This window comes from Nannospalax galili, unplaced genomic scaffold (genome assembly GCF_000622305.1).
Source record: "Nannospalax galili isolate Female #2095 unplaced genomic scaffold, S.galili_v1.0 scaffold144, whole genome shotgun sequence".
Classification (NCBI taxonomy): domain Eukaryota; kingdom Metazoa; phylum Chordata; class Mammalia; order Rodentia; family Spalacidae; genus Nannospalax; species Nannospalax galili.
Window position 1 is genome coordinate 744,225 of NW_008353267.1, and position 13,961 is coordinate 758,185.

General features: G+C 43.3%; 1 pseudogene; it reads left to right on the forward strand.

Annotated features, from left to right (window-relative positions):
• Positions 1 to 12,449: 12,449 nt before the first annotated feature.
• On the forward strand, positions 12,450 to 12,885 carry LOC103747957 (annotated as a pseudogene).
• Positions 12,886 to 13,961: the final 1,076 nt, after the last annotated feature.

The window sequence follows — 13,961 nt, forward strand, 5'->3', positions numbered from 1 at the left end:
TATATTGTATTAAAATTGCAAACATTTCAATAAAAATTTTTTAAAGAAAAAAATTTCTCCATAACATAAAGGAGATTTGGATAATGAAAATGTGTGTGTATATGTGTACATGTGCCGTAGTGGGTGTGGAGGTCACAGGAGAACTTGTGGGAGTTGGTTCTCTCCTTCCACCATGTGGGTTCTGGGGATTGAACTCAGGCTGTCAGGCTTGGTAACAAGTTCCCTTATCCACTGAGCCATCTCACTGACCCTCCTCTCAAATGCTTTTTGGTGCCAGTTCAAAGCACCCCTTGACTCATCCTGCAGTTGTGTGGTATGTGTTATGGAGCAACTCCTTCCCCAAGCTCATTCTTCTCTCTCATCTTCAGAGTATGTGCAAGATGGCCTTGTAAAAATGTCCTGCTCAGTTTTCTTTCTTTTTTTTTTTTTTGTTTTTTTCCTTTGATTGTTGTTTTTAAAAATATTTTTATTATTTTTTATTTATGAGTGTGTTGCCTGTGTGTAAGTGTGCCCGTGTTTTGCAGTGCCCATGGAAGTCAGAAGAGGGCATTAGATCCCCTGGAACTGGAATTAGGATGGTTGTTAGCTGCCCTGTGAGTGCTGGGAATCGAACCTGTGTCTTCTGTGGGGTTAATCCTGGCAAACAACTTTGAGAGATAAGAACCATAAATATGCCAGGCATGGTGGCACATGCCTTTAATCCCAGCACTTGGGAGGCAGAGGCAGGTGGATCTCTGTAAATTCAAGGCCAGCCTGGTCTACATAGTGAGCTCCAGGCCAGCTGGGGCTACAGGGAGACCCTGTCTCAAAAAGACCAAAAAAAAACCCAAAAAAAACCCAAAAACCAAAAACCAAAAAAAACCCCAACAACAACAACAACAACAAAAAACCCGATAAATATCCATGATTTACATATGAGGAAACAGGGATCTACAGAACTAAAGTTGCTTCTGAGTCCCAAACTAGAAGAAGCAATACAGGGATGGGGATAGTCTGTTCCTATGGTGACCAGGACTCATCCTTAGCATCCAGTGCAGGAGATGGGAATACAAAGTGGTTAGCTTGTTTTGTTCTGTTTATGGTGGTGCTAGGGCTCAAACCCAGGGCTGTGGGTATGCTAGGCAGCCTTTCTACCACTGAGCTTAAATTCCTAAGTCTATATGAAGTGCTTGAGAGTGTGGACTTGGGGATTAGGGATGCAGCTCAGCTGTAAAGGGCTTTCCTAACATGTGCAAGGTCCTGGGTTAGATTCCCCAGTACCGTGGAAGAACATGGAAGAAGAGAGTGAGAAGAAAAATAAGAAAAATAAGGGGGGTAAAGGGAAGGTGTGGGCTTGGATGCCTTATTGCTTGGAATTCTTTAAAAATGGATTTTATTATTATAATTGTGTGTGTGCATGCTTTGTGCATGTGAGTGGGGCACACATGTGCAGTGGGGTGTTTGCGTGTCTGTAGTGGTTAGAGGACAACTTTCAGAAGTCAGTTCTCTCCTTCCACCATGGGTTCTAGGATTTCAGAGCAGCAAGGGCCCTTGCCTGCTCAGCCACCTTGCTGGCCTGTAGATTTTAAATTCTTGGCTGTATTACCCATTATTTCTGTGATTGGAAGGAACAAATTATGTAACTTCTCTGGGCTTTAGCTTCTTCATCTTAAAAAAAAAAATAGGGGAAATAGATTATGTATGTTGTTAAAAGAATTAAATGAGTCAGTATGAATAAAATACTTACCACAGTAAAATACTGCCACCACCATCAGCATCAAGACTGAGCTTGCCAGGTTGTAACTTCCAGATGAAATCACATGCAGGAATGTTTGGCAGGGCCACTAATACCTGCATGATGCTTTCCAGTGTTCAGTGAACTTTCTAATCCATTATCCTGCATGATTCCATCTCTACAACCCTGCTGGCCCAGACAACCACACCTATCATCTTACAGACACATTCTTTCAGCACTCTCTCCTGAGGACTGTGTGGTGCCGGACACTGTTATGTTCTGAGACTTCAAAGATGGAACCTCATGGTACCTGCTCTGCGTTAACAAGAGCTGTCTTTGGGAGTGGTTTTTCAGGAGATGTTTTCTGTACTTAGGTTGATTGTATATGATAAAGACTCACTTTTAGGGTCAGAAATAAAAAGCTGTTGAGAAGAAGAGTCTGATGGGGAGGCAGACAAGAAATTTAGTGCATATAGACAAGTTGTCACTATGTTGGGCTAATCAAGAGTCAGTGGACATGTAGGGGTCCCAGAGGACACTCAGAAGTGGTATTTAGGCTGAGACAGAAACGTTGAGGAAGTCTGCCGAATGGATGAAGAGGGCAAGAATGAAGCAGAGGAGCCACGTGAGTGTGGTAGATCCAGAGGGAGCTGTAGCACACATGCCGGCTTGACTTGGAGTGGGGCAGATAAGGCAGGTTCAAAGGGGAGCTGGAATCAAAGAATGAGTGTGCCATGCAGGGAGTTTCAGAACCTGCCCTGTAGGCAATGGATGAAGAGTTTTCTGCTGAGGAGGAATCTGATCACGTGGGTAGCACGCCGCAGCTGCGAACAAGAATGCTCAGGAACAAAGACGCTGAAGCTGCTGAGCAGTAACTGACGGCAGCACCACCACTGGCCTGGTCTATGCAGACCCGGGGATTTAACCTAGGGCTTCAGAATCCCAGGCAAGCACTCTGCCAACTGAGCCTCACACTCAGGCCAAACTCAAGTCTTTTGACCCCAATTTAGTGGGTTTTACACAAAGCCGTGCTGTTTTTTTTTTTTTTTTAAACCACATCTGCCTCCCCCTCATCTATCTCCCATGCTAACTCTTCCAGAAAGCAATATATAAAAGGCCCCACTGTTTATACCGACTTACTACTTATATAAATATTTTTAAGTTTTTTTTTTTTGAGACAGGGTCCCCCTGTAAACCCAGCTGTCCTGGAACTCACTATGTAGACCAGGCTGGCCTTGATCTCACAGAGATCCACCTGCCTCTGCCTCCCGAGTGCTGGAATTAAAGGCGTGAGCCACCATGCCCAGCCTATTATTTTTATTTTATGTGTATGAGTGTATTACCTGCATGTAGGTAGGTGCACCCATGTTGTGCAGTGCCCGTGGAGGCGAGAAGAGGCATCGGATCCCTTGGAACTGGAGTTACAGTTGTTAGCTGCCATGTGGGTGCTGAGAATTGAACCTGGGTCCTCTGCAAGAGCAGCCAGTGCTCTTAACCACTGAACCATCTCACCAGCCCCCTAAGCTGGTCTTAAAGTCCTTATGTGGTTGAGAATGACCTTGAACTTCTGATCTTACAGTTGTTAGCCACCATGTGGGTGCTGGGAACTGAACCCAAGTCCTCTGCAAGAGCAGCAAGTGCTTTTATCCACTGAGCCATCTCTCCAGCCCCAGTTTTTAGATAGAATCTTACTATGTAGCTCAGGGTGGCCTCAAACTCATAGTGACCTTCCTTCCTCAGCCAGGCTAGTTCACTAGTGTGAGTTTTAATTTTTCCCCCCAGTACTGAGGAGTGAATCTAGGGCCTTCTGTATGTGAGGTAAGTAAGTACTCTGCTACTGAGCTATATCCTCAACCTTCCTTCCTTCCTTCCTTCCTTCCTTCCTTCCTTCCTTCCTTCCTTCTTCTTCTCCTCCTCCTCCTTCTTCCTTCCTTCTTCTCCTCCTTCCTTCCTTCTCCTCCTTCCTTCTCCTCCTCCTTCCTTCCCCCCTTCCTTCCTTCCTTCTCCTCCTCCTTCTTCCTTCCTTCTTCTCCTCCTTCCTTCTCCTCCTCCTCCTTCCTTCCCTCCTTCCCTCCTCCCTTCCTTCCTTCCTTCTCCTCCTCCTTCCTTCCTTCTCCTTCTCCTCCTTCCTTCCTTCTCCTTCTCCTTCCTTCCTTCTCCTCCTCCTCCTCCTCTTCCTTCCTTCCTTCCTTCCTTCCTTCCTTCCTCTCTCTCTCTCTCTTTCTCTCTCTTTCTCTGCTACTGAGCTATATCCTCAACCTTCCTTCCTTCCTTCCTTCCTTCCTTCCTTCCTTCCTTCCTTCCTTCCTTCCTTCCTTCCTTCCTTCTTCTTCTCCTCCTCCTCCTTCTTCCTTCCTTCTTCTCCTCCTTCCTTCCTTCTCCTCCTTCCTTCTCCTCCTCCTCCTTCCTTCCCTCCTTCCTTCCTTCCTTCTCCTCCTCCTTCTTCCTTCCTTCTTCTCCTCCTTCCTTCTCCTCCTCCTTCTTCCTTCCCTCCTTCCCTCCTCCCTTCCTTCCTTCCTTCTCCTCCTCCTCCTTCCTTCCTTCTCCTTCTCCTCCTTCCTTCCTTCTCCTTCTCCTTCTCCTTCCTTCCTTCTCCTCCTCCTCCTCCTCCTCTTCCTTCCTTCCTTCCTTCCTTCCTTCCTTCCTTCCTCTCTCTCTCTCTCTTTCTCTCTCTTTCTCTCTCTCTTTTTTTTTTTTTTGACCAAGACCTCAATATATAGTTCAGGCTGGTCTCAAATTTGCAACCCTCCTGCTTCAGCTTCTCAAGTGCTGGCATCTCAGCATGTGCTACCACACCTGCCTCAGATTCTTAACTAAGAGAATGAGAAAAGATTTCACATAATTGCTAAGCAAACTAGTCTTATTTTTTTATTTTTTATTTTTGACAGGGTCTCCCAGTAGCCCCAAATGGCCTGGAACTCAGTATGTAGACCAGGCTGGCCTCTGTCTCACAGAGCTCCGCCTGCCTCTGCCACCCTAGTGCTGGGATTAAAGTCAGGTGCCACCACGCCTGACATTGTCTTTTATTCTTTTGGGAAGGCAAGCCTATTTTTTTTCTGGGGCTAGAGAGGTGGCTCTGTGGTTAGGGGCATTTGCTGCTCTTTCAGAGGACCCAGTTGGGTTCATAATACCCACATGGTGGCCGTATCTGCCTGTTATTGTAGTTCTAGAGGACCTGATGTCCTCTTCTGGCCTCTGTGGGCACCAGGAATGCACGTGGTGCACAAACTTACGTGAAGACATTCACATATACACGTAAAATAAAAATAGTTGGGCATGGTGGTGCATGCCTTTAATCCCAGCATTCAAGAGGCAGAGGCAGGATGATCTGTGTGAGCTTGAGGCCAGCCTGGTCTACATAGTGAGTTCTGGACCAGCTAGGGCTACATAGTGAGACTCTGTCTCAAAATAAGTAAATAAATAAATGAATGCAGGTGCCCAGAGACTAAAAGAGGGGGTCAGACATGGGTGTCTGGAGCCTGACATGGGTGTTGGCAACCACACTTGGGTCCTCTACAAGAGCAGTGCTCTTAACCACTGAGCCATCTCTGCAGTCCCTATGTTTCTCTTTCATTCAGTTTCTTTATTTAAATAGAAGTACATTTACAATTCATTATTTTTTAAAATGTGTGAGATTTTGGGGTGGGGAGATGGTTAGCCACATAAGCATGAGGACCTGGGTTTGGATTGCCAGCATCTATGTGAAAAGCCGGTTGTGGCATGTGTTTGTAACCCCAGTTCTGGAAGGGTGGGGAGTAGAGGAAGACTCCTGGAGCTCACTTGACTAGTTAGTCTAGCCAAGTCAGCATGTTCCTGCTTCAGTGAGCGACTCTATCTCAAAAAGAGGTAGCACCTGAGAAAGACATCCACCATTAACCTCTGGCCTCTGCATGTGCACCCACATACATGCATAAAGATGTACACACCACATACTTACACACAAATATATTAGAGTATAATTTCCACTGAATAAGTTGCTCTAGGCCTTATACCCTTTATAAATCCAAGTTCTTTTTTTTTTTTTGGTATTTCTGAGACAGGGTCTAAATTAAATTTGTTTTGTTTTTTTAAGACAGGGTCTCCCTGTAGCCCCAGCTAGCCTGCAACTTACTATGTAGATCAGGTTGGCCTCAATCTCGCAGAGATCCACCTACCTCTGCCTCCCAAGTGCTGGGGTTAAAGGCATGTACCACTGTTACATTTAATTTTTATTGATAGGATTTAATCCCATTTCCTCTAGTTCCTGTCCTTAGATTATTCATCAAGTCCAACGCTGTAAAGACCTTAGGAACTCACTCTCCCCAGGGACAGTAACCACTCCATTCTGGGTATGTGGAGCTCTCCTTTACTCCCCACACTCCCTTCCTCTCAGAGGGCACCAGCCAGCCTGTGTGCAACAAGCTGGCCAGCGAGGACTCTTCCATTTGCTGTGATGGTGCCTTGCTTCCACATCCAGTACTCTCCCCTATGGTCCATGCTGTTTTCTGTCAGAGCTGGAGAAAAGGAAAATATGGTCCAGAGCTTTTAGCACACCTTCTTGACTTTTCTTTCCCAGGGCATAATCCTATCAATCTGGCAGGACTTTATCATTCAAATTCCATGGGTTCCTAAACTTCCCACATCCTCCTGGTTGGTGTGGTGACATCACACCATCAGAGCTTTAGTTTGACTGTGTCCTCGGGATAAGGATGAGGACCTGGGTCATCATTCTGGCAATGCTCATGCCATTGAATGTCTTTTTGCCATCTGCTCTGGAACAAGAGGAACTAAACTATCCAGATGATGTCCAGTAATGTGTCTTTATTCATGCACACACCCGTTTATTTAGTGCCTATTATGTTCTGGCCACCATGCTAGTTCCTTGGGACACAGGTTCTTCTATCCTGAGCCCTTTGTTCTTGTGACCCTGGTGTGGGGAAATGGGTTGCTAAACGTGAAGAACAGCTTGTTAACTGAGACTGGGAGGAAATGGAAGCGTCTACAGTTGTCAGCGGTGTAATTGATGCATCTTAAGTAAGATGCTTACACATATTTTAATGGCTATATATGAGCATGATTCCTATTTTCAATTTAATTAGAGGGAAGGCAATATGCCGCCTGTTAACATATTGCAGTAGAGTCCATGAGGATGGGGCTATTTGTTTAAAAGTGAATGTAATTCTCAAAAAATTAAAAATAGAAGTACCATATGATCCAACAATCCCACTTCTGAGCATTTATCCAAAGAGCTGAAAGCAAGATCTCGAGGAGGTACATGCGCACCTATGCTCACGGCGTACTCTACACATCTGCCAAGAGGAGGCAGCGGCCAGCTGCCCGAGGGTAAATGAACACGGAAGCCAAATGTCATATACACATCCAAAAATTATTATTCAGCCTCAAAAAAGTATGAAATGGAAGTATATGTGGTGTCCCAGCTACTCGAAAGGCTGAGGCAGGAGGACCAGCCCCAGCAACACAGTGAGACCCTGTAAAACAAAACAAACATACAAAAGAGGGGATTCTGCCACCTGTTACAGTATGACCAAAACTTAAGACATGTTGAGTGAAAGCAGCCAGTTACAGGAGGACAACATTCATTTCACATGCATTCCATGTACGTGAAATATCTAAAGTGGTCAATATCATGAAAATAAAATAGAATGGTTTTCACTGACACTGGGGCAGGCATAGGGGTTCTGGTTAATGGGCACAGAGTTTCAGGTTTGCAATGTGAAATGATGTGGAAATCTGTTACACAATGTGAATATGGTTATCAGTATTAACTTAAAAATGGCTAAGCATCCATTTTTGGGAGGTAGAGGCAGAAAGATCAGGAGTTCAAAGCCAACAAAAGCTACATAGCAAGTGTGGGGTCAGCTTGGGATACATGAGACCTGTTTCAAAAAAATGGTTAGGTGGGGCTGGAGAGATGGCTCAATGGTTAAGAACACTAGTTCTTCTTGCAGAAGACCTAGGTTCGAATCCCAGCACCCACATGGCCACTAACAACTGTCCGTAACTCCAGTCCCAGGGGATCCAACAGACTCTTCTGACCTCTGAGAGCATTGCACAAAATGGGTGCACTTACCTACATGCAGGCAATACATGCATACACATAAGATAAAAATAAAATTTTTAAAAAGTTAAAAAAATGGTTAGATGATCAATTTAACACACACACACACACATACACGCACGCACACACACACACACACACACATATAATTTTTTTTTTAAAGCAGGGTCCCTCTGTGGACCCAGCTGGCCTGGAACTTGCTATGTAGACCAGGCTGGCTTCCATCTCACAGAGATCTGCCTGCCTCTGTCACCCAAGTGCTGGGATTAAAGGTATACACTACCACACCTGGCTCCAATTTTATATGTTTTTTAAGACTTTTACTTATTTACAGTGCTGGGGACTGAACCCAGGACTTTGTTCATGCCAGGCAAGCTCTCTACCACTGAGCTACATTCCCAGCTCTATATGTATTGATTTTTCACCATAATTAAAAATAAAAATTTGAAATCATGATAAAGGACTAGGGATATAGCTGAGTTGGTAAAGTGTTTGCCTAGCATTTACAAATTGTCCCTAGCACCAATAAACTGGGCAAACATACAGTGCACACCTGTAATCCCAGCACAGGAGAAATAGAGGCAGGAAGATCAGAAGTTCAAGGTCTTATTTGGCTATATAGTGAGTTTAAGGCCAGCCTTAGATACTAGACCTGTCTCAGAAAACAAAAAACAAAACAAAAGAAAAAACATGGAAGCAGCTGTGCTTATTTTAGAGAGAGTGTTGAACTGGGGTCAATTGGAAGGTCAAGTTGCAGATCTGACACTCAATTCCTAGCTGTGTGATCTGGCAATTAGCCTCTAAGCCTCTTGTCCTGCCTGGTAACATAGAGATCAATCCCCACCTCGTGCAGAGTTGTCCAGAGGTTACACAACATGATGTGTGTGCAAGTCTGAAGGCAGTAGAGTGGGGTTCCCATGAAGGTGCTGTGCTGGTGATGAAGATGGATTTCTCTGTTGCCAGGCTTCTTCGCTGTTATGTGTGCCCATACTGGGCACAGTGAACTGTTGATACACTGGCCCTTGCTCCTGCTTCCATTTGTCCTACTTTCCGGGCCACTGGAAATGACATGCCTAACGTGGCTGCTGGTCTTCTTCCTAGCAACTCTTCTGGTTCTAGGTGAGTGCCACTCACCTCTCTTTCCTTTTTAATAAACCTAGGCAGAGGATTGTGGGGTGAAGACAAACAGGAGAAAACTGAGTAGCATTGAGAGGCAGAGAAAGAACTGACTAGAACCCTTGAGTCCCTGAATCCCTAGCCGACCTCCAGAAGAAGGAAAAGCCTTGAGTAAATAAAACTAGGGACAGGGAGGGTCCAGATTCTTGGCAGGAAAGAATATCACAAATAAAAATTTGTGTGTAGGATGGGGAGGTGGGGGCATAGCTGGAGGAATCCATAAGGATAGTTCTGGGGACAAGGACAGGGACATTGGGCTTCTTTGTATGATAACCCTGAAGTATAATGCAGAGATGTCAGTGGCAGTCTGAGGCCATCACAGTTTGTACAGTGACGAGTTCAGAACATGAGGATGCCAATTAAATGTTCATTTTAGGTCAAAATCATTCACGGGCCTAAGCTACAATAAAATCCTGATGGGTTATTGAAGTGAACTCTTCAAAATGATACTGAAATTCAACTAGATGAATCATCAGGTGAGAATAAGAAGATTAAAGAGTGTGGTGAAGGGCTCACCTTGTCAATAAATGGCAGTGTGACAATGGTTATTTCTAAAATATGATTTTAGATTCTTATCCCACAGCATGTACCAAAAATTAACTTAATGCAGATTGAATTTAATGCAAAGAATAGTAAAACAAAAATTAGAAGATAACGTAGATATATGTCCACTTTATATGTGAGTAAACTGGTTTTTAAAGCAATAAAATTTCATATATCAGGGCTGGAGAGATGGCTCAGCAGCTAAGAGTGTTTACCACTCTTGTAGAAGACCTGAGTTCAGTTCCCAGGACCCACACCTGGAAGCTCACATTCACCAGTAATCCTAGTTCCAGAGGAATCTGATGCCCTCTTTTGGTCCCCACAGATACCTGCATGCACATAATACACATAAACTCATACAGGCACATATACACAGAGATAATTTTTTAAAAATATTTTATTTATTATTTTTATTTTATGTGTATGTGTATATTGCCTGCATGTGGGTGAGTGCACCCATGTCGTGGAATGCCCGCGGAGCACAGAAGAGGCCGTTGGATCCCCTAGAACTGGAGTTACGGATAGTTGTTAGCTGCTATGTGGGTGCTGGGATTCGAACCCTGATCTTCTGCAAGAATGGTCAGTGTTCTTAACTGGTGAGCCATCTTTCCAGCCCCCAGAGATAAGTTTTTAAAAAACAAACCTTTAAAAAAAGAATCGGGGCTGGAGAGATGGCTTAGTGGTTAAGAGCATTGGCTGTTCTTGCAGAAGACCTGGTTCGAATCCCAGCACCCACATGGTGGCTAACAACCATCTTTAACTCAGTTCCAGGGATCCAACACCCTCTTCTGGCCTCTGAGGGTATTTCATGCATATGGCACACTTGAACACATGCAGGCAAAACAGTCATACACATAAAATAACATTTTATTTTTTTTTATGTGCATAACTGTATTGCCTGCATGTGTGTAAGTGCACCTGTGTCATGCAGTACGAGAGGAGGTCAGAAGAAGGTGTCAGATCCCTGGAACTGGAGTTACAGACAGTTGTTAGCTGCCATGTTGGTGCTGGGAATCAAACCCAGGTCCTCTATAAGAGTAGTCAGTACTCTTAACCGCTGAGGGATCGCTTCAGTTCCAAACTAAAATAATTTTAAAAAGTAAAAACAAAAAACCCACATTGACTGAAAATCAAGTTTCAAAAGATATCATAGAATGCAACGCCAATTAAATGCTGTCTCAAAAAATGAAAAAGCACTAGATTTAGGTTTGGTACCTGTGGCAAAGAGGGAATGTGTCAGTCATATTTTATTCTAGAGTCCTGGGCATTTGTTACTGTGGCTCTCTATAGGTCCAAGATGTTTCATGAAGAAAATGTAAATGTAATGCTGCTTATAAAAGTTAAAACACGGTGCCTGTGTGATGATTTGAGAGCTTAGCTTCTGTTGCCCCTGCTCCTGCTCCAGCCACCTCCAGCCACCATGCCTCCCTGCCATGACAGACTGTAATTCCCCCAGAACTGTGAGTGTACATTGGGGCCGTAGAAGAACCATAGAAAAATGAGGGAAAACCTCCTAGTGCCTGGGAATGGGAGTGGTCCAACAACATCAAGGCCTGAATGTCCAGTACCATGTATGGAGTCAAGACCATAGGGAGATGGAACCGAAATTCCAGGGAGTAGTATCCTTTAAGGATGTGACTGTGGGCTTCACCTAGGAGGAGTGGCGGTACCTGGACCCTGGCCAGCGCTCCTTGTACAGGGAGATGATGCTGGAGAACTATAGTCACCTGGTCTCTCTCAATGGGTTCTGAGGATGGAAATTCAGGTCCTCAAGCTTGTATAACAAGTGCTTCTACCCACTGAGCCACCTCCCCAGCCCAGAAGGGTATTGTGTGACCAAGCCAGAGGTGATCTTCAAGCTGGAGCAAGGAGGAGAGCAGTGGATGCTGGAGGAAAAATTCGCAAGCCAGAGCTTCCCATAAATACCCTGTAGGTATGACTCAGATGGAATTAGTTTCAACAATATTTCAGAATTAATTAGGAAAACTAACAAGAGAAAGTCCTGATGAATTTAATGCCCATGGAAGATTACTGCTCAACATTAAATGTGAGAAAACACTTACTGGAGAGAAAAGTGAAGTTTTGAAAAATAAAGCTAAGCTCAATGATCATGTAACATGAAAAGATGCAGACTTTAGAACAAAGTTTTGAATATAATGTGTGTGAAGCCATTCTGGAAAAGAAAATGCTCAGTCCACACTAGAATAAGTGCACAGAAGATAGTGGCTGTGAATGCAGTGAGTACAGGAGAACGTTCTGTGATGTCTTAGTCCTCATATTCCCCCTTCCTGAAGAGAACCATTGTGAATTTAGAGACTGGGATAAGTCCTTGTGTGGGAAGTCCACGGCTTGCCAACATGATGGTGTCTATATGAAACATTGTAAGCATAATGAAATTGAGAATAATCTTAGAGGAAGTTGTGGCTCTCACAAGTTCAGAAAGCTCGTAAAAGACAGACATACTCTGTGTGTAATGAATGTGGCAAAGCTTTCTCTGAGAAGTCACATCTCACACGACATCAGAGAGTGCACACAGGAGAGAAACCCTTTCAATGTAATGATAGTGGAAAAACCTTCCAGGTGAAGTCAAACCTCAGTAAACATCAGAGAACACATACAGGAGAGAAGCCCTATGAATGCAATCAATGTGGGAAAGCCTTTAGCTACAAGACATCTCTCAGAGTGCACCAGAGAACACACACAGGGCTAAAACCTTATGAATGTTCTGAATGTGGAAAATCCTTCTGTATGAATTCTCACCTTACAGCACATCAGAGAACACATACAAGGGAGAAACCCTTTGGTTGTCCAGATTGTGGGAAATCTTTTGGTCAAAAAAAAAAAAAACCTCATCTAGAACAGCATCAGATAATTCACATAGAGAATAAACCCTATAATGTAAAAAAAAAAAAAAAAGTCTTCCCTTTTGCAACCATTGGTGAAGCAGCACCCGCCAAAATGAAGTCCGATCCCTTTGTGACTTCTGACTGGAGCAAGACCCAGAAAAGGCATTTCAATGCACCTTCTCACATTCAGAGGATGATTATGTCTTCTCCTCTTTCTAAAGAGCTGAGACAGAAGCACAATATTCGGTCTATGCCCATTCTAAAGGATGATGAATTTCAGGTTGTACAGGGCATACAAACGTCAGCAGATTGGCAAAATGGTCCAGGTTTACAGGAAAAAATAGGTCATTTACATTGAGCGGGTGCAGCGGGAAAAGGCTAATGGCACAACTGTCCATGTGGGCATTCACCCCAGCAAGGTGGTTATCACCAAGCTAAAGTTAGACAAAGACCGCAAAAAGATCCTGGAACAGAAAGCCAAATCTTGCCAAGTAGGAAAGGAAAAGGGCAAAAACAAGGAAGAAACTATCGAGAAGGTGCAGGAGTAGAATGTCTTACATACGACTGTCATTAAAAACTGCTTAAATGATTAAAAAAAAAAGTTAAAACACAGGCCAGGTGCAGTGGTTCATGCCTTTAGTCCTAGCACTCAGGAGGCAGAGGCAGGTGGATCTCTGTGAGTTCAAGTCCAGCCTGGTCTACATAGTGAGTTCTAGGACAGCTGGAGCTACAGGGATACCCTGTCTCAAAAAGACCAAAAAAAAAGAAAAAAAAAGTTAAAACAATATATAAGTGGCACATGCTTTTAATCCCAGCATGCAGGAGGCAGAAAGAGGCTCTGAATTTGAAGCCAACCTGGTCTACATAGTGATTTATTTTAGCATGTTACATAGTGATACCGTGTCAAAAGAAAACCAAACAAACACAATCAAACAAAACTCCCCACAATATTTAAGCTTATAACGTAATTTTTAGGACTCATGCCTCTAATTCATGTTCAAAGGTATTTCCTGGTAATAATAGCTCATCTATATCCATCCAGATCTCTTTCTAAGTATTTATAGAGGTTGCACTTACTCTAAGTATCTAGGTTCATTTGCAAACACCTGTATATATATATTCCATATGTACTAGTACAAATAAGATACTTCTCTGCCCAGTGTTCTGAGTTACTTTTGACCCACTTAAATGTCATAGACATTTTCATATTGTAGACATCTCCCTTATATTTAATGGCTATAAAACCTCCTATAGTAAGGATGTGCCATAATTTATCCTTAACTACTACATAGTTAAATTATTTCTATTTGTTATTAAAATTCTACAATGAATATCCCTGGTGAACCTTAAAAGTATTTTTGTATGAAAGATTTCCAAGGGGTGAAATTTTAAAAGAAAAACTTTCTGAAAATTTATGCTTAGCAATGAAATAAGTCCCAAAGGAAATATGGCATACTCTTCTACTAAATTAATGTGTGAAATTAATGTATTAAATTCATATAAGTAAATCACAAGTGCAGTAAGACTGTAATAAGAAAATAAGCGAAAGCGTCAATAGTTTGCAGAAAAAGAAATACAAAAGACTAATAAATCCATGGAAGATATCTTGACCACCTGTGTACTT